Consider the following 21,993-nt stretch of genomic DNA (forward strand, 5'->3'; position numbering starts at 1 on the left):
AATGGCGGCTCCTTAAGAAGCATTTTATTGCATTACATGATAATTTGACTCCGTTTTCTTTATAGTTTTGCAAAAATCCACTAATGTATTGGTTTGACAACGATTTTAGACTTTTTTTAACTCATGTTTTAATTGATCAGACATGATGGCAGATCGCGTGCAGCTGACAGACTAACTTATCTGTTTATTGATCTATCTTACAGTATTTATAATAATAGATCTAGCTTAACTATCATTTATGTGTTATATCCGTTGTCTGACCTGTGCAAGCTACATTTAGTTTTTTCCCCATGCTTATTTCATTTATTTTGTATGTGTATGTGTAACTATTTTCAGCACCATAATGTTGAAAAGGAAGACAAGGATACGGCCTGTTGATGATGCCAGGACACACATTCTGTCTTTGAGGGACAAGCCTGGGTTTATGGAACGATTTATCGATAATAACAAAGGTATGGGACGGCATATTACTAGATGTGTAAACCTAGAGACTTTCAAACATAGACTGTAAAAAAAATGCTTTCAAACATCTAAATGTAATTTATTAATATGTATTGGTGTACATAAATGCTATGTTATTTAAAATTCTAAATTGCAATTAAAGCTGCAAGCAGCGATGAACGGGCCCTCGCACCCGGGCTCACCGGCAGCGAGTGGCTTTAGTAAATAGGTGAACGGTGAGAAATATGCATTTAAACTCATAAATATATGTAGAATATATCAATGTTTATTCCATATATGTGCCAATCTTTGTGTTGCCAGCAGGTGGCGCTATCATTATAATGGAATATTGGCCTTCAGATGTGTTCAGGACAGGACTCTTATCGAACAATTGAAGTTTGGTGAAGATTGAAGTTACAACAACTTCTCTTGCTGTTGCGAGACATCAAATTTTGTCTTGGCGTTATGGACACGCCCTTTAACAAAAACTGAAGATCTCCACAATTTAACATTTCACAGGCCTTTAGATTAGACTGACCACAAAAAATACATTAATGTCAAAAGATTTCTAGGAGTAGTTTGTCGCAGCGTAAAACATGCCACTTCCTGTTGCCAGCAGGTGGTGCTATGACTATAACTGAATATGGGCATGTAGATCTGTTAAGGGCAGAAGTCTTATCTAACATGTGAAGTTTGGGGCAGATTGGACATTGTATGTCTGAGTTACAGCAACTTCCTTTTTCATGGCGAAACATCGAAATTTGTCGGGCCGCCATGGACACGCCCTTTAACGAAACCTCAAGATCTTCGCAATTTAACATTGCAAAAGCCTTAAGATTTAACTGACCAAGTTTGGTGTTGATTTGAATAAATCTCTAGGAGGAGTTTGTTAAAGTACAACCCCTGAAAATGGCAAAAACAACACCAATTTTGAAGGGAAAATTCAAAATAACCGACTTCCTGTTGGGATCCGTATAGGTATCCGTATAGGTGGCGCTATAGAGCCATTCTGCCACAACAGGTGGAATATTGGCCTGCAGATCTGTTCAGGCCAGGACTCTTATCACACATGTGAAGTTTGGGGAAGATCGGACATTTTATGCCTGAGTTATAACATCTTTTATTCACATGGCGAGACATCGAACTTCGCCATTGTGCCATGGACACGCCTTTTAACGAAAACTCAAGAACTTCAAAACTGAACATCGCACAGGCCTTTAGATTAGACTGACCACAAAAAAGACATTGATGTCAAAAAATTTCTAGGAGTAGTTCGTCGCAGCGTAAAATATGTCACTTCCTGTTGCCAATAGGTGGCGCTATGACTATAACTGAATATGGGCATGTCAATCTGTTCAGGTTCAGAGTTTCTTCAAACATGTGAAGATTGAGGCAGATTGGACATTGTATGTGTGAGTTATAGCAACTTCATTTTTCGTGGCGAATCATCGAAATTCGCCAGGCCGCCACGGACACGCCCTTCAACGAAAACTCAAGATATTCGCAATTTAACATCGCAAAGGCCTTTAGATTAGGCATACCAAATTTGGTGTTGATTTGAAGAACTCTCTAGGAGGAGTTCGTTAAAATACAACACATGGAAATGACCAAAATTACACAAAATATGCTCATAATATTAAAAATAACCGACTTCCTGTTGGGTTTAGAATTTCGCTCCAAGAGTCTTTTTTGTAGGTATTGGTGTATTACATATGTGTGCCAATTTTCGTGCATGTACGTGAAACATAGCTGGAAGGCTGTTGATTTTCTTAGTATAGTTGGCGCTGTCGAGCCATTTTGCCACACCCTCTTCTGAATCCTATATCAGACGAAAATTTTCACCAGGTTTGACGCGTGTGCAAAGTTTCATGACTTTTTGAGCATGTTAAAGCCCTCAAAAATGCGATTCATTCGGGAGAAGAAGAAGAATAAATATAGCTGCAAGCAGCGATGTCGGGCTCAAGCCATCAGTGCAACGCCACCCTGGTGGCATCAGGATAACTGTGCCCAGCGGGCATAAGCATTTACAGTAACCCTCTGACAATCAGTTTTAAGGGATGCGGCAGTTAAAGGGTTAATCCGACCAATCTAGACTTTGAAATCACATACACAGAACAATATATATAACTTTAGTAACGCTTTATTTTAATATTTATAAAATATGTATAAGGTGTGCATTGTAGCTGACACCTATATGAACACATTACAATTGCTTTGTGACTGCAAGTCTTTCTTCTCAAATGCTATTGAGCTTCAAATTTGCATTTGAGCCCATGTGAAAAAGTTGCATAATTTACATATGACTTACAGTTTGTTGTAATAAATATCAAACATTCAATTTAATTCTGCATTATAGCTGTCACCTAGATGAACAATTACAGTTGTTTTTATGACTGTAAGTCATTCTCTTCAAATGCTACTGACGTTAGAAAAGTGTATAACAATATCAAATGTAACTTTAGAGACCGGCCCAAAATTTGAGACTCTAGAAAGTCCAATGTCAAGACAACTTTATGCCTGTTTTATTTTCTTTATTTTTCTTTTCTCTGTGCCGGATTGCTGATGTCCTATACCCAGGCATAGATGTCCATCCATCAATTACGAACATTCAGCCGCAAACATGAGGTGTGAGCGGTCGCGAGCGCGGATGGGAGAATGGCGCATGTTTTTTTTTTTGTTTTTTTTTTGAGCAACTGGGATGGTGCCCCCTCTGGGAGTTGGTGCCCTACGAAGACTGCATACTATGTTATACTGCATAATGTTAACAAATTAGACATTATTTTACAGTGTTACCAAATCCTTAAATAATGTATTAGTGTTTTGTAATTATTTTAATGACCTATAAGCATTTGTGAAATAGTTTTGCTTGCATTGCAGCTTTATCTGTCAGTTGAAGAGTTTTACTGTTACATCCATGAGATTAATAAATGTCATGTCACGTCACAGGTTGTCATAGGTCAGTATCAAATGAGTTTGAAATTATTATTTGCAGCACAAATTAGGGTTCTTAGGATGTTTTTAAATCCCTAAAACTGTCAGAAAAGGATAAGGCCTAAGAGATTTCTTAACCTGTAATGAAAGGAAAAAACACCACCATTAGCAACAACAAAAACAATAACAATTTAAAATACAGATTTTTTTTCCTGATTATTAAAGGGATGATTAGGTCTCTCTCTCTCTCTCTCTGCCAGACAGCCCCTCCCTACAGTCCACACACACTGTCACAGTCACCAACCCCCTCACACTCCCCCTCCCTCTCCCCCTCCCTTCCCTCACACAGACAGGGTGGCCAGAGTGAGATCATGTCAGTTGAGAAGTCTGACAGTTTTTTTAATTTTCTTTTATCCATACAGTGTTGTAAAGTCGTGAAACTATGCATATTTCCTCAGAATGATTTGATCTTTGTATAAAAAAATGCGTTGAAGTGTTTGGAAGCTGCAATTTAAACATACAAGACAATTAATGTTTCCCTTTTTACTGTCATTTCAAAAATTCACCACGACAAAACCGTTCAAGCTAACCAAAATCCGTTCGCAATTTAAGTTCCTCAATGGTTTTTCTTCATGTAGACAAAGTTTGGTGTGTATAGTGTACTTCCCCTGTGAGGAGTATGCATTAATTCACAACTGTAAAATCTCAAAAATACACATTCAAATCAAAATAGCCGACTTCCTGTTGATCGTAGCTTATGATTGTGAATTAGAAAGTTGTCCATCTTGATTAGAACAATTTATGTACCAAGTTTTGTGTCTGTAGCTAAAACTAACCCCCCCACTTTTGACAAAAGGTGGCGCTATAGCGTGCCTCCTTCACGCCCTTTTAAAAGCTTTTGCCATTGTCTAGCTATCAATAATACCGATATGTATTTTGAGTTTCATGTAAGTCTGAGCTTGTTGTCTGCCTCAAACTCACCATAACAGAACATTCAAGTTTGACACGTTGCCATGGCAATGCCATATTAGATATCAATATCCCCACAACAGATTTACATCGGCCGTGTTTTGTCATTATTCTGATGAAGTTTTAAGGAAATCGAGTAAAAATAAGATGCTAAATTCAAAACATTTTGAAAATGACTCACTTCCTGCTGCCAGTTGGTGGCGCTATAACGTTGACTCTTAATAGTCACATATATACGATCTGTATCATAAAATGAACAAACCAATCAAGTTTGATTAAATTCAGGAAATGTATGTGGACGTTATTAGACATTTCCTGTTTCTCATTTCTCGCCATAATTTCAACGCCTCACCACGGGCAAACAGTTAGAGATATCAAAAATCCCCTCGCAATTTTTCATCCCCAATGTCTTGAGATCATGTTCACCGAGTTTCGTGACGAACGGGTTGAATACCTCAGAGGAGTATTTCAAATTCCAGAGCATGCTTTTTTTAAACAGCCCTGAATAGTTGACTTCCTGTTGGGCGGAGCCTAAGACATAAAGTGTGAAAGTTGTTCGGCTTAATGAGATCTATAAGTGTACCGAGTTTCATATAAATACATGCAAGTGTGTGTGAGCTATGGTTCAAGATTTCTGAAGGTGTTCCAGGGGGCGCTGTAGAGTCCCTGTGCCACGCCCGGGTCCCAGCCTCTGCAGCGTCCTGATGGCCGCAGATTCCAATGTGTGTGCCAATTTTCAAGAGTTTTTGAGCATGTTAAGGCCCCTAAAAACCCCCGGAAGGTTTAATAAAAAATAAAAAAAATAATAATAAGAAGAATAATCCTTAGAAGAACAATAGGGCTCTTCGCCCCTTCGGGCTTGAGCCCTAAATATAGCTGCAAGCAGCGTTGTCGGGCTCAAGCCATCAGTGCAACGCCACCCCGGTGGCATCGGGAAAATTGTGCCCAGCGGGCATAAGCATTTACAGTAACCCTCTGACAATCAAGTTTTAAGGGATGCGGCAGTTAAAGGGTTAATCCGACCAATCTAGACTTTGAAATCACATACACAGAACAATATATATATAACTTTAGTAACACTTTATTTTTATATTTATAAAAAATGTATAAGGCGTGCATTGTAGCTGACACCTATATGAACACATTACAATTGTTTTGTGACTGCAAGTCTTTCTTCTCAAATGCTATTGAGCTTCAAATTTGCATTTGAGCCCATGTTAAAAAGTAGCATAATTTACATATGACTTACAGTTTGTTGTAATAAATATCAAACATTCAAATTAATTGTGCATTATAGCTGTCACCTAGATGAACAATTACAGTTGTTTTTATGACTGTAAGTCATTCTCTTCAAATGCTACTGACGTTAGAAAAGTGTATAACAATATCACATGTAACTTTAGAGACCGGCCCTAAATTTGAGACTGTCGAATGTCCAATGTCAAGACAACTTTATGCCTGTTTTTTTTTTTCTTTAGTTTTCTTTTCTCTGTGCCGGATTGCTGATGTCCTATACCCAGGCATAGATGTCCATCCATCAATTACGAACATTCAGCCGCAAACATGAGGTGTGAGCGGTCGAGAGCACAGATGGGAGAATGGCGCATGTTTTTTTTTTTTTTGAGCAATTGGGATGGTGCCCCCTCTGGGAGTTGGTGCCCTACGAAGACTGCATACTCTGCATATAGGGAGCGGCAGTACTATCTGGAAGATATATTCCTCAAACCATCGTACAAGAGAAGGTGATGCTAATCCTTCAAGAATCGCTCAAAAGCTATTCAAGTGTACAGTTTCCTTTTATTGCATCTTGAAATAAATATTTCTGAATTCTGAATCAAACTGGGTTGTGTTTATTCATTTATTTTATAAGACAACTGAGACTTTAATCTATTTTGTAATATATGTGCTTTTAAACCAAGAACAATTTATTTATAGATGTATTACTGCTTAATAATGACTATTATTAAGGGAAAAGGCTTTATAACCATGAACTATTTACTAATGCTTAGCTAATGAGTGCAGTTATTATAAAGTGTTACCAATGCATTTACTAATGTTAACAAATTAGACATTATTTTACAGTGTTACCAAATCCTTAAATAATTTATTAGTGTTTTGTAATGATTTTAATTACCTATAAGCATTTGTGAAATAGTTTTGCTTGCATTGCAGCTTTATCTGTCAGTTGAAGAGTTTTACTGTTACATCCATGAGATTAATAAATGTCATGTCACGTCACAGGTTGTCATAGGTCAGTATAAAATGAGTTTGAAATTATTATTTGCAGCACAAATAAGGATTCTTAGGATGTTTTTAAATCCCTAAAACTGTCAGAAAAGGATAAGGCCTAAGAGATTTCTTAACCTGTAATGAAAGGAAAAAACACCACCATTAGCAACAACAAAAACAATAACAATTTAAAATACAGATTTTTTTTCCTGATTATTAAAGGGATGATTAGGTCTCTCTCTCTCTCTCTCTCTCTCTCTCTCTCTCTCTCTCTCTCTCTCTCTCTCTCTCTCTCTCTCTGCCAGACAGCCCCTCCCTACAATCCACACACACTGTCAGTCACCAAACATTCACAGTCACCAACCCCCTCACACTCCCCCTCCCTTTCCTCACACAGACAGAGTGGCCAGAGTGAGATCATTCTGTTATCCATACAGTGTTGTAAAGTCATGAAACTATGCATATTTCCTCAGAATGATTTGATCTTTGTATGAAAAAATGCTTTGAAGTGTTTGGAAGCTGCAATTTAAACATACAAGACAATTAATGTTTCCCTTTTTACTGTCATTTCAAAAAATCTACACGACAAAACCGTTCAAGCTAACCAAAATCCGTTCGCAATTTAAGTTCCTCAATGTTTTTTCAACATGTAGACAAAGTTTGGTGAGTATAGTGAACATTTCCTGTGAGGAGTATGCATTAAATCAGAGCTCAATTTAAATATTCAAATCAAAATAGCCGACTTCCTGTTGGTCGTAGCTGATTACTGTGAATTAGAAAGTTGTCCGTCTTGAAAAGAACAATTTATGTACCAAGTTTGGTGTCTGTAGCTAAAACTAACCCCCCCCCCCCACTTTTGACAAAAGGTGGCGCTATAGAGTGCCTCCTTCACGCCCTTTTAAAAGCTTTTGCCATTGTCTAGCTATCACTAATACTGATATGTGTATTGAGTTTCATGTAAATCTGAGCTTGTTGTCTGCCTCAAACTCACCATAACAGAACATTCAAGTTTGACACGTTGCCATGGCAACACTATATCAGATATCAATATCCCCACAACAGATTTACATCGTCCATGTTTTGTCATTATTCTGACGAAGTTTTAAGTAAATAGAGTAAAAATAAGATGCTGAATTCAAAGCGTTTGGAAAATGACACACTTCCTGCTGCCAGTTGGTGGCGCTATAACGTTGACTCTTAATAGTCACATATGTACGATCGGTATCATACAACGAACAAACCAATGAAGTTTGATCAAATTCAGGAAATGTATGTGGATGTTATTAGACATTTCGTGTTTCTCATTTCTAGCCATAATTTCCACGCCTCGCCACGGGCAAACCGTTCGAGATATCAAAAATCCCCTCGCAATTTTTCATCCCCAATGTCTTGAGATCATGTTCACTGAGTTTCGTGGCGAACGGGTTGAAAACCTCAGAGGAGTATTTCAAATTCCAGAGCATGCTTTTTTTAAACAGCCCTGAATAGCTGACTTCCTGTTGGGCGGAGCCTATGACATAAAGTGTGAAAGTTGTTCGGCTCAATGAGATCTATAAGTGTACCGAGTTTCATATAAATACATGCAAGTGTGTGTGAGCTATGGTTCAAGATTTCTGACTGTGTTCCAGGGGGCGCTGTAGAGCCCCTGTGCCACGCCCGGGTCCCAGCCTCTGCAGCGACCTGATGGCCGCAGATTCCAATGTGTGTGCCAATTTTCAAGAGTTTTTGAGCATGTTTTTGAGCATGCAGATACAAGAGGGTCCTCGCACCTCGGTGCTCGGGTCCTAATGAACCATGACGGGCAGCCCTCTGTGCGCACACACTCGAAGCATGTGTACGTTACTGAAGTCTTCTGTCAACGCTCAAGCACCTGCTTCAGTTCTTCTGCGCTTTACACATTAAATACACACATTCATCTTAAATGAATGTAAACAATAGGTAGAAAATCAGATGGATGTCACGTCATTCATTATATTGTATCCGTGCGTTCAGTCTTAAAGGGAAAGCAGCCTAATACACAGGTCTGCTCTGTCTTTCACTGTAATCAAACAAAAGACAAATAGAGAATCACTCACTGCTCTTCACCCAATAGCCTTTGCAGCATATTTAATTAATACAGTATATAAAACTGCATATTTTTCATTTTATTTTCGATGTCCATTCAATTTTTGTAGTATTTCTTACTTGAAATGCTATAATCTGGTCTCCTATATACTTCTATTGACCTTTACTCCACTATAGTTAATTTAAAGCCAAAAATGTCCATTGTTCCTTCATATATCTCTGCTGAGCAGGGTGATGTTGCATAGAAGTCAAAGTGATGTGCAGGTCTTAAATGTTTTGGAAATGTCTTAAAAATGGTATTAAAAAGTGTTACATTGGAAGTGATGATACCTGCAAATACCCTGATTATAAGGCAGTAAGCTTTAGTGTCATTTTGACATGGTTATACCACATCTTTATGTGAAGGGTTAAGACAACACATTTTTCTTCCAGTTAAATGTATTTTAATGGTTTGTCCTCATCGTAGGTAGAGGAGTGTTTGCTACCCAGCCTGTGGAAGCCGGAGCTTTTGTTTTGGAGTACAGGGGTGAACTCATTTCAGCAGAAGAATGCCGGGCGAGAGACTAAACTGAGTTACAGAGCACATTTCTGTTCGAATTTGAGTGGCAGAAGCGTCACTGGTGGTGAGCATGGAAACACGCATGTTTTGTAGAGATGATGTTGAAAATTCCATCAAGATATGCAACACACATTGAGTAGCCGATGAATGAACAACAACAGGACTAATCTTTTAATCGCACATGGCTGGTGGACAGCAGCAGTTAATTCCAATGATAAGGAGACCTGCCAACCTGTACGCATTTTGCGTAGCAGATATGCATTTTGTAATCTGCGTTAATAATCTGTTAAACAGAACTCTATTATATTAAATATTAATCACACCTTCACGTGTAAGAGTGAAAAAATGACAATATTATAGTAAGTTTATTTGATTCACATCTTATTTAGAGTTTTGACCTCGACAACCCAACTGCATTTACCGCAAACAGTAAAAAAATGTTTTGGTTGAATCTGTTCAAAGGAGTCATTAGTTTGCGAATCGGACGTGCCATTAGCAGACTTGTACAACGCGTGTGATTATCCCGGCAGTAAGGACATCGCACAAGATTTGTCAACACAGAAAACATTTTGTCATTTGGTAGGTTTTGTTTTGTTTATTTAAAGTGTTTTTTATGTCCGCTGAATGTGCGGAACGCTTTTCAGAGAAGATAAGGCACAACACCCAGCAGTAATTCAGGAAAAAAATACCCAAATGCTCCAAGTTAAACTTCGGTCTTCCGATCTTTTACCATCGTGTCAATTCTCAATTGATTTTGATTAATATGCGCGAGAGAGCGAGAGAGATCAAGACAGTTTGAAGACGGTGAGGGTGCGCGGGCGCGATCGGGCCTCTCTCTCTGCTCGTTCTTTCAGTATATGCGCCTATCGCAAGCGCAGCAGTCATGTACATCACTCACCGATCAAATAAGGCTTTGGCGAGACAAAAGAATTGCTTGTGAGAGAGATGCATAAGTGACAGAAATGCAGGAAAGGAAAATTGGGAAGGAAAGGCAGCTGAATGAATATACGAGTTTTAAATTGCGTAAAACATTTTTTTTTATAACGAAACGCAATATGTGGGCAGCCGGTGTTTATTCTGTGGCGCACCGCCACAAATTAATCTAAGTGTGGGAAACACTGCTATGGCAAAGACCTGGTGACGCCTCTGTGCGCGCGCTGTCCTCAAATCAAGCTAATGCAAAAGAAGAAGAGTTTGACCAATCATAGCGCTGGGTTCATTCCCCAAATAGCAAGCGGGGATGATTGACAGATGTGTAAGGCCTATTATTAAAGAGAGACTGAAAATCGACACCAATAAAGATTCCCGCTTGATCCCCCTTCCACTCCGCGGCCGCAGTCTGACTGATGTCATAAGCGAGTACAGTAGAGTAGTCACGGTACTTCTGACTCCAGAAGGTAAACGGCCTGGGCTCGATATGGAAAGTTGATTGAGTTAACTTAATCTTATGGATTCGATGATCACACAGATCGCATGGATTATCTTAAAATACTCCGTTAAGTTATTCATGGTCACTCAGAAAAGAGGAAGACATCATTCAGTCATGCAAATAATAAAATGCTCAAGTAATGCTAAACTATATATCTTTAAAATCGCTGTGGTTTAGTGATTATGAAAGTGCTGTGATTTGTAAATTAACATTAGCCTACTGATAAACGCGAGTCTGGAGAAACAGGCATTTATTTATTCTTTCATTCTCAGTGTTGAGAAATGTATGTGTTACGTTATTGTGTTAATTACAACTAAAGTACCTAATTATGTTATTTATTTTGTATGAAAACTAGCACGTTAGCTACTTTTGGATTAAAAAGTACCATATCAGTGCTGCGCGAGCTCTCTCACAAACACGGACACACGCACACAGAGAGAGAAGATCATTGTAAAATGAAAATTGACGGGCTAAGTTTAAATTTTGTTCTTGCTTTTTTTTTTTTTTTTTTCTGTCAAAAAGCATTTTGCATTATCCATCCCTGCTTTTAAAATTCGTTAAATGGACGTTTTACTGTTAACACAACCCTCATTATATGTCGGATTTGGAACTTATACTTCATATTATTTTTAGAATAAGTGATTCGTTATAGTATTATTGGACTCCTGTCTATTCATTGTCAACTGTTTTCTATAAATATTTTTGTACTGGCTAACATTTATGCAGCTAATGCGTGTGCTTTTTAAAATGTGCAATGTTCAAATGCCAAGACAGCACGACACAAATAGAAGCCCTTTTCCCTGTGGTATTTAGTATCATATTTGGATATTGGAAAATAAATTAATTAGCTTAATTGTACACAATGTTCTAGGGGTTTGTTAATTTTAGACTAGTTGACCAGCACACATTATATGCAATGCAATTATATAATGCATGTGTGTCATCTTCCAAACGGCCCATACAACATGGGTGGTGAAATTCGGTATTGTAGTTAAACAATTAAAGGGTGGTTTTCTTATTTATTTTAGTATTGATGCATCCAAAGAAGACGGTTCTCTTGGAAGATTGATTAATGACAGCCACAAATCTCCAAACTGCACCATGAAAAAAATCATAGTAAATGACACGCCACATTTGTGTCTATTTGCTGTGAAGAAAATTGAAATAGGAAGTGAAATCGAATACAACTATGGTGATTCACAGTGGCCGTTGCGTAAAAAGGTGAGTTGGTTATATTAGCTATACAGATAAAAAAAAAAAAAAAAATTAAGTGCTGAATAGCACAGCTACATCGGTTTTCTACAATTTGTAGTTCATTATAAATCGTATATTAACCTGATTATCTATGCATAGCTATGTGATCTCATATGCATGTTTCTTAGAACTTTTGTCTGATTTCCAGGGGCCAAAGCAACAGACTTCTGTTCTAGAGACCAAAACATCCCTAACAGATCACTCTTCCCATGATGCCTCCAACAAAGATGCTGTTGTCACGCAGGTGAAGGAGTAACGTCGACTCTGTCATCAAAATCTATTCTAGTCTTGCCCTCATGCTGCATGTCGAGCACTCACAGACACACACATTTCTAGTCTAGGCCTTATGGGGCCCTCACACACACACATTTCTAGCCTAGGCCTTATGGGGCCCTCCCCTCAAATGAATGAATTCACAGTTAAGCTCACACACACACATTTCCAGTCTAGGTCTTATGGGGCCCTCACACACACACATTTCCAGTCTAGGTCTTATGGGGCCCTCACACACATTTCCAGTCTAGGTCTCATGGGGCCCTCACGTATGGATCTCACTCTTAGTGATTTTACATCATTGGGACAACATCTGTCAATATTTAAACTAGTGTAATTGCAGGTGTAATTCAACACTGATCAAGCTGCTGCATGTTCAGAATGAGTATTTTGGATGTACTGCATTGCAACATCTTATTTGTTGCTGTGACACTTGCTGTTACCTCTAGAAAAGACGAGTGTATGCTCTTATGCTGTGTTCACACCAAACGTGAATAGAGCGTCAAATTCGCGTCTACCGCGTCTATTTTGCCGATTGACCATTTTGAGATCATTCGCTTTATTCGCGCGAGTAATTAGCTTAATTCGCGCGTGAAATTAACTTCACAACAGACGCGAATTCGCATCATGGGGGGGGGGAAGCTGGCCGCTGCCAGCTGAGTTCACGCAGCATTTTCAACCGCCATTTTTATTTGGATAATTTTCAAAATATTACTGTTATTGTGTCATGAAATGTAGTTTTAAAAGTATTTCAGGCGAGAATGTAGTTGTTTTAAACTCATATGCGGTTTGTTTATAATGACAGCGTCTATTTAAAAAATGTGTTTCGCCGATCTCGGAGATGAGCTCCATGCGACCAGCGGGAACTCCGTCATCATGTATCCGCCGAGAGCAGCCTCAGCTCGGATAGATCTTCTGACATTTGCCGCTGGCTCTGATGCCTCTTTAGTGGTTCAACATAACATATAATTCGTTTGGGATAAAATGAAACGTTTCGGCCTTTATTCAATTTATCTATTAATATGTTTATATATATATATATATATATATATATATATATATATATATATATATATATATATATATATATATATATATATATAGGTCCTTTTTATTCCTGTCTCTATAGAAATATGAACTTTTGTCATATAGCTCCGGTTGACTGCTTACTGACAACATCAGTTGTTCCTCCTTGTTGAATGAGTGGAGAAGGGTATTCCTGCACAACCGTAAACGCGCCTTTGCATTGACTTTACATTGAAATCATTCGCGCCAGACGCTCTATTCGCGTTTGGTGTGAACACAGCATTATATGTCAGCTGTGCTAGATGAGAAATGTTTTCACATGAGCTAACTTTTGGTTTCTGTTGTTTTTTTTGCCTGATTTCCAGGAGCCAAAGCAACAGACTTCTGTTCTAGAGACCAAAACATCCCTAACAGATCACTCCTCCCATGATGCCTCCAACAAAGATGCTGTTGTCACGCAGGTAAAGGAGTAACGTCGACTCTGTCATCACAATCTATTCTAGTCTTGCCCTCATGCTGCATGTCGAGCGCTCACACACACACACATTTCTAGTCTAGGCCTTATGGGGCCCTCACACACACACATTTCTAGCCTAGGCCTTATGGGGCCCTCCCCTCAAATGAATGAATTCACAGTTAAGCTCAGACACACACATTTCCAGTCTAGGTCTTATGGTTCCCTCACGTATGGATCTCACTCTTAGTGATTTTACATCATTGGGACAACATCTGTCAATATTTAAACTAGTGTAATTGCTGGTGTAATTCAACACTGGTCAATCTGCTGCATGTTCAGAATGAGTATTTTGGATGTACTGCATTGCAACATCTTATTTGTTGCTCTGACACTTGCTGTTACCTCTAGAAAAGACAAGTGTATGCTCTTATATTTCAGCTGTGCTAGATGAGAAATGTTTTCACATGAGCTAACTTTTGTAACCTTTGGTTTCTGTTGTTTTTTGTCTGATTTCCAGGAGCCAAAGCAGTTATTTACCATCAAAGGGTTTTCCCTAGTGAACTATACCGAAAGTGATGAGACAGATGAGGAGTATATTAAAGACAACCCTCCCAGTCCACACTGTGATGTTGTTCGAAAGAAGACGAGGAATGGAAACATTTCAGGTATGCCTCAGATACTGTACTTGAAAATATTGCTGTTTCTATAAATGGTTCAAACGTCCTTCCCCTGTTACTAATTTTAATAGAATGTAAGCCAAAATGTATTACATATCTTGAAATTGAAAAGCCTTTTTTGCAGATGGCTGGAGTAGCTGATTTTTCTGATCCTCTGTTTGACTCATATGAGAGTATAGTAGATGAAACTGATGAGGATTCTAGTCTGCAGTCAGACAATGAAGTTGTTCCAAAAAAATGTTTGGTATGTCTCTGACACTCTGGGTACATTTCTACCAAAAAAATTCCCCTGTATAAGATTTCCATAGAATGTGAACAAAAATGCATAATCATACATGATACAATTCCCTTTTTGCAGATGGATAGAGTACCACATTTTTCTGTTCCTCTTAATGAGTCAAGTGATGACAGCATAGATGAGCCTTCCACTTCTATGTCTGGAATGGCTTCACAATGGCCGAGGAGAAACTGTCACCGTCCTGTAAGCCTAATTTTTTCATACATTATACCACTTAGTGGTTAGTGCTAACTAACTCCGTGTGGGTGGCGTCAGATGTTTAACGATACACAGCTGATCATGTACTTCAAAACAATTTTACCCCCAAGCGAAATACAGGGAAAAAAAGCCTTATATCGAGTATATCGGGGCCTTTACTCTCCTCACGTAATAAATGAAAACTTTGTTCATATTGGACCTCAATCTAACAGCTTTGTGTAAAAAAAAAATTATTTTATTTTAAATATTTTTTATAGCCTGTGATGTGATTAGAGGAGACAAATGCGCATCTCCAGAAACTTGAGCCTTAAATACAGTTTATAGTCAAATCAGATTTAGAAAGGGCTTTATTGCCAAGTATGTTTGCGCAAACAAGGAATTTGTTTTAGTGACAAGCTTCCAGTACACAGAGACGACAAAAAAAAAGGCAAATAAATAAGTGTATAAACAATTGTGCTATAAATGATAATGGAATAGGATTGAGTAAGATGCCGCGATGTACTAGGATGCAGGGATAACAAATAAATATAAGGATATTGGGGGAAGAAACTGTTCTTGTGCCTGGCTGATCTGGTATTTGCAGTTCTGAAGCGCCGGCCAGATGGCAAAAGTTCAAAGATGGGGTGACTTGGATGTGAGGGATCCAGAGTGATTTTCTGAGCCCTTTTCCTCACTCTGGATGTATACAGTTCTTGAAGGGTGGGCAGGGGAGCACCAATAATCCTTTCAGCAGTCCGAACAGTTCTCTGTAGTCTTCTGATATCTGATTTTGTAGCTGAACTGAACCAGACAGTTATAGAAGTACACAGTACAGACTCAATGACGGCTGAGTAGAACGGTTTCAGCAGCTCCTGTGGCAAGTTAAACTTCCTCAGCTGGCGGAGGAAGTACAACCTCTGCTGGGCCTTTTTCACAATGAAGTCAATGTGATTGTCCTACTTCAGGTCCTGAGAGATGGTGGTTCCCAGGAACCTGAATGACTCCACTGCAGTCACAGTGCTGTTCATGATGGTGAGTGGGGAAAGTGCAGGGGGGTTTCTCCTAAAGTCCACGATCATCTCCACTGTTTTGAGCGTGTTCAGCTCCAGGTTGTTAAGACTGCACCAGACAGCCAGCTGCTCAACCTCTTGTCTGTAAGCAGACTCATCACCGTCCTGGATGAGGCGGATGACTGTAGTGTCATCTGCAAACTTCAGGCACTTGACAGAGGGGTCTTTAGAGGTGCAGTCGTTGGTGTACAGGGAGAAGAGCAGAGGGGAGAGAACACATCCCTGAGGGCCACCAGTGTTGGTGAAACAGCTGTTTGATGTGAATTTCCCCAGTCTCACTAACTGTTGCCTATATGTCAGAAAGCTGGTGGTCCACTGACAGATAGAGCTAGGAACAGAGAGCTGGGTCAGTTTGGTCTGAAGGACTGTTGGGATGATGGTGTTGAAAGCCAAACTAAAGTCCACAAATAGGATCCTCACATAAATCCCTGTTTTGTCCAGATGTTGCAGGATGAAGTGCAATCCCATGTTGATTGCATCATCCACGGACCTGTTTGCTCGGTAAGCAAACTGCAGGGGGTCCAGTGATGTCCTTCAGATAAGCCAGAACCAGTTTTTCAAACGACTTCATGACGACAGACGTTAGAGCCCACAGGTCTGTAGTCGTTAAGTCCTGTTATCTTGGGTTTCTTCGGAATGGGGATTATGGTGGAGCGTTTGAAGCAGGAAGGCACTTCACACAACTCCAGAGATCTGTTGAAGATCTGTGAAAAGATGGGGGCCAGCTGGTCAGCACAGATTTTCAGACAGGCTGGTGTAACACCATCTGGGCCTGGTGCTTTTCTTCTTTTGTTCTTCCTGAAGACCTGGCCTGGTGCACATCATCTTCACAGATTTGAAGAGCAGGAGGTGTGGACAGGGGGATTGCAGGAGGTGTTAACAGTTAGGAAGGGAGTTGGTCAGAATGGGTGTTGGGGGTTCCAAATCTACAATAAAACTCATTCAGGTCATTAGCTAGTTGTTGATTAGCCTCAGTGCAGGGGGATGGTTCCTTGTAGTTTGTGATGGCTCTCAGTCCTCTCCACACTGAAGTTGAGTCGTTGGAAGTAAACTGGTCTTCCAACTTTTTAGCATAGGTCTTTTTAGCTGCTCTTATCTCCTTGTTCAGTGTGTTCCTGGCAAATCATAGTACCAGTAACTTTAGTTATCTCACTCATTAACCTGATGCCAGTCAATTGTTTATCCAAATAATATTGATAGGGGTGTGCCTTTTTATGCTGTTCTATATATTCTCTTGTTTTTAGTCTCTTGGTCTAACCGTAATCAACAGCACATTTCTAATTTTATTTACTTTGATTAAACTTACTCTACATTTTACTTAACGCCCCTATGGAATGTATGTGTTCCCAATATGCAATGGTCAGTTTATCATACTAAAGGATTAAAATGTAAGAATTGTCAAATTACTCAATCCCATTCCAGATGTGCATGACCTTTATTGCTCACATGAGTACAGTTTAAGAAAATAACATTTTAGATATTGAGACATGGAATGGAAGCCGATGGCAACCAACATTTTCAAGACTTGCATGTCGTTTAGGCTGGCCAATGGTAATCCATGTCGATACAATTGAAAGAAAACACTGTTTTATAAATTCATGTTAAAGATGTTTCTTACAGTAGTCCATAACTGCTGGTCAAAATGAGTTTGTGTATTTATTTCAGTCATGTTATGAAAGGTCACTGAATAATAGTCATGCACATCTGGGATGAACGTGAGCAAATTTCTTTTTTTTGTTGTCTTTTTCTGGGGGACTAATCCTTTTTAACTTTTCTTTTCTGAAAGATTCAAAGGAGTCTTGTAGAATCCGATGACTCCTGTTATGATAGTGAAGATGATTATATTCCAAATCCCAGGGAGGAAAGCAATGACAGTGACTGCAGCTTGGAGTTATCCTTAGAAAATAAAAAAAAGAATGTCAAAATGTCATCCATTAGTCAGTGCAGAAACAAGTCTTCAAGTCAGAGCCGATTTAAGTCCAGTCAGAACAAAAGTGAGTCTTCAAGTCAGAGTCGATTTAAGTCCAGTCAGAGCAGAAGATTTGAAACAAGTCATGACTCGGCACAAAGATTTCCTGATAGCCTAGAAGAAGGAAGACACAAGGAGACAAGTGTTTCAATGCCACCTGAAGAAGAGCCATCGGTCTTTGTTAATCCAGTATTAAAGAAGGAGGATGGTTCCAGAAGATATAATAAAAAACATCATTGCTTGTATTGTGGACAGGTAGTTCAGAAAATGTCAAGACACTTGTCGCGTAGACACAGTGATGTGGTTGAGGTCACGAAGGCATTAAGCTTGCCAAAGAATTCAAAAGAAAGGCGACGACAGTTGGATTTTCTCAGAAACAAGGGTAACTTTGAACACAACACTCAAGTTTTGGAGAGTCACAAAGGCAAACTTATCCCATGGAAGCAGCCAAAACAAATGACCGATGGACAAGAATTCACGCATTGTGATATTGCTATGGAATGTTCCGAAAAAGAGCGATGTGGCGTCATTTTCAGGTCTGTAATTTCAAGCCTCAGGGTAAGACATTTAAACGAGGTAAAACAAGAGTTCAAGCTTTGTGTGCATTTGCTGAACCTGCTCCAAGTGGATTTAACGACGAGTACTGGAAGTTCTTAAGTGGCATGAATCAGGATGAGGTTGCAGTTGCTATTAAGGAAGACCGCTGCATTCTTGAGTATGGTTAATTTCAAGCCTCAGGGTAAGACATTTAAACGAGGTAAAACAAGAGTTCAAGCTTTGTGTGCATTTGCTGAACCTGCTCCAAGTGGATTTAGCGACGAGTACTGGAAGTTCTTAAGTGGCATGAATCAGGATGAGGTTGCAGTTGCTATTAAGGAAGACCGCTGCATTCTTGAGTATGGTTACAGACAGTTCAGAAAGAATGAGTATGTAATCAGCCAGCACCAATATATTCGACAAACACTGAGAGAGCTTGGCAGACTGGTACTGGAAGCAAAAAAGTTGACACGTGAAGACTATCAAAGAACTCATAAAGCCTGAAATGTACACTCATGTTGTCTCGGCTGCAAGATGCCTTGCTGGATTCAGTGGTGAAACTGGCAAATATAAACGTCCGTCTCTAGCTCGCAAAGTTGGACATGGCTTGCATGCTTTAGCCATGTTTATCAAATCTGAAGGATTGAAGATGAAAGATCAACAGACTGCCAAAGATGCTGAGGAATTTTAACTGCTATACCAAGAAAGTTGGAAATTTGACATTGCAAGTCAAGCGCTAACTCAGCTTAACCAGACCAAGGGGAATTCTCCTCAGATTCTACCATTCACACAGGATGTCCAAAGACTGCATTGCTATTTGTCTGAGAAACAGCAGAAGCAATTGAATGCCCTGCAAGAAGAGCCTTCTCCCTTGAACTGGAAGGACCTTGCTAGAGTGACCCTGGCGCAAGTTATCCTCTTCAACCGACGAAGAGCAGGAGAAGTATCCCGAATGTCCTTGTCGGCGTTCATGTCAAAGGATACATCAAAAACACATGAAGATGTTAACTTAGCCCTTACAGCACTCGAGCAGAAGCTTTGCAAACATTTTGTTTGGATTGCCATAGTAGGAAAGAGAGGGAGGAAAGTCCCTGTTCTCCTTACCCCGGTCATGAGAGAATCGATCGATACTCTGACTGAAAAGCGAGAAGAATGTGGTGTACTGCGTGAAAACGGATACTTGTTTGCATTGCCGCTCTCTGTACATTACTTGAGGGGTTCCGATTGCATTAGGCAGTTTGTGAATGAATGTGATGACCTCAAACATCCCAAAGCGCTAACCTCAACAAAACTTAGGAAACACATTGCTACTCTGTCAACTGTTCTGAATCTCAAGACTACAGAACTCGACCAATTGGCAGATTTCCTTGGGCATAACATAGAGCTCCACAGAAAGCACTACCGCCTTCCAGAGGGCACCCTCCAGCTAGCTAAAATAAGCAAAGTTCTTCTAGCGCTGGAACAGGGACGGCTAGGAGAATACAAGGGGAAGAATCTGGATGAAATCCGGCTTGATGTGACTGGTATTGATATACAAGTCTTTTTTATTATTAAAGGGACACTGAGTAGGAATTACTCCCATCTAGTGGTGAAATTGTATTTTGCATTCAAACTAATTTTGCTCACCAGCGCCTCGCTTTTTCAAATGCGCGTTGCATCTACGGTAGGCGATATGTACCAAAAAGCTTTGACGGGATGTCTTCTAATAGCACTTCGTCGAGTTTTCCTTCAGGTGAACAGGTGTGTTATTTCAAACAAACTGCAACATGACAACTAACAAACGAATGTTACAGTATGAATTACTGACTGTGGAAAACATTAAATATTGTAATTAGTAGTTATGTCTAATTTATTCGTTATATTTTCTGAATTTTATGCATTGTTAGATATAAAAAAAAATATTATAATATAGATTGTAACACTGACTTACCTGTCGAGAAGAAAACTGGCCACTTCAGCGTCTCTTTTGAAATCTTTATCAAGCATTAGCTCTTTCCACCTAGAAAAAGCTTCCCCGACATTAACTCTTGTTTTCTGTAATCTACGGTCACGTTTCCTTTTATGTTCTATTTTTGACTGTTTTGGCGACGATGTTTTCTTCTCCTGTGGCGCGGCATATGTATGGTCCATAATAAGAATGCAATCCAGACTTTTAAACTTGCCGGTGCAGTTTCAAGCGCCTCTCACTGCTCTGCACCTGCGTTTCTGGCTCTGACCGAAAACGCGCTGTGGAAACGCGTTGGCTTAGTACTTTTTGTCCCTCTCTGCTATTATAGTTTTGCAAGATGGCGGAACTACATGGAAGCCTCCGTCGACCTACCCATCCCATGTATATAAAGATAATAAATTCTTCATTTACGAGGATTAGTTTAAACATTGGCATAGGTATTTGTACACCATTGAGGGCATATTTATGAATAAAAATATTGATTTTAGATAATAAAATACCTAAAAAGTTACTTATTGTCCCTTTAAGGAAAGTTAAAAAGCACAGCATTGTCCATTTATAAATTGTTCTCTTTTAGAATAGTAGATAGTATTTTATAAGGAATAGAATTGAATAGAACAGAATAGAAGTATTTGACCTCAATATGCAGAAGAAGAGGGCAGGTTTTATTGTTATAATGTGACTAACTAAACAATTTTAGTCTATTCAGCTATTTATGTAGTCATTTGACAGATGTATACTCTTGACCGATTGATTGCAGTTTCAGGTTTACAGCTCATTCATATTCTATTACTTGCTGTTTTAGAGACTGTTGACATGGATGGGTGTTCACAAGAGGAAGGTATGTTTGTATGATTTAAAAAAAAAAAATTTGGTTATGAAAGATATCTCATTTAAATTAGACTGTTAAATGTAGATAAATAATAACCTTTTAGTTTAAATTAATAGTTGAGTTGTTTTAGACATGCTGCCTTTTACATGTGGGGAATGTTTGACATTGTTTCCAGTTAATTGTGTGGTACAGTAAGCTACACCGCAGGTATAGTTATCCAAAGGTAGTTGATCTCCACAACCATTGTGTCCTTTAGCAAGATGCTTCATCCCATTGCTCCAGGGCTATTGCCACTGTAATGTGTTCTGTAATTTGCTTTGGGGAGAAAGTATCTGCCAAGGGCATACATTTTAATTGTGCTACCAGTGTGAGTGCAAGTCTAATTTAAACTGGCTCTCTCTACCACGGTATTGTAGAATTATGGAAACCATGTGTAATTTGTTCAATTCTATTTGTTTATTTGTATAGCGCTTTTCACAACACACATCTGCAAGACTCGTGTCATATACTGAATATTTATAAACTTGTACTGTTGATCATTGCTTTTGGTCACCATGACACAAATGTTATGCATAATTGATCCTTAGTTTATATTTTGATTTGCCTTTTTCTTTAAACTTATTAAACGTATTACTTATTTTCTTTGCACTCAGATGACTTTATTCCAGAAGTACAGGAGCCTGAAGTTGAGGACAGTGTGGCTTCCACACAGGAACCTACTTCCACACAGGAACCTACTTCCACGCTGCATTCCCAATACCAGAGAAAGTCATCAAAAAAGAGATGGTGAGCTTAAAATGTAAAGTGGATTGATTGGTCCCATTCATCTTGTAACACATAATCAGGTCATCGA

General features: G+C 39.1%; 1 long non-coding RNA gene and 1 pseudogene across 1 annotated transcript; both read left to right on the forward strand.

The window, feature by feature from the left end:
* Window positions 1-319: 319 nt before the first annotated feature.
* On the forward strand, window positions 320-11,838 carry LOC127986548 (uncharacterized). The gene is made up of 3 exons (XR_008160892.1): window positions 320-452; window positions 9,101-9,257; window positions 11,651-11,838. It is a non-coding gene; the product is annotated as an uncharacterized LOC127986548 (long non-coding RNA).
* Window positions 11,839-18,666: 6,828 nt separating this feature from the next.
* The window catches only part of LOC127985577 (uncharacterized), a 54,164-nt pseudogene continuing 50,837 nt past the window's right edge, over window positions 18,667-21,993 (forward strand).

Source organism: Carassius gibelio, chromosome B21, assembly GCF_023724105.1.
Source record: "Carassius gibelio isolate Cgi1373 ecotype wild population from Czech Republic chromosome B21, carGib1.2-hapl.c, whole genome shotgun sequence".
NCBI classification, from domain to species: domain Eukaryota; kingdom Metazoa; phylum Chordata; class Actinopteri; order Cypriniformes; family Cyprinidae; genus Carassius; species Carassius gibelio.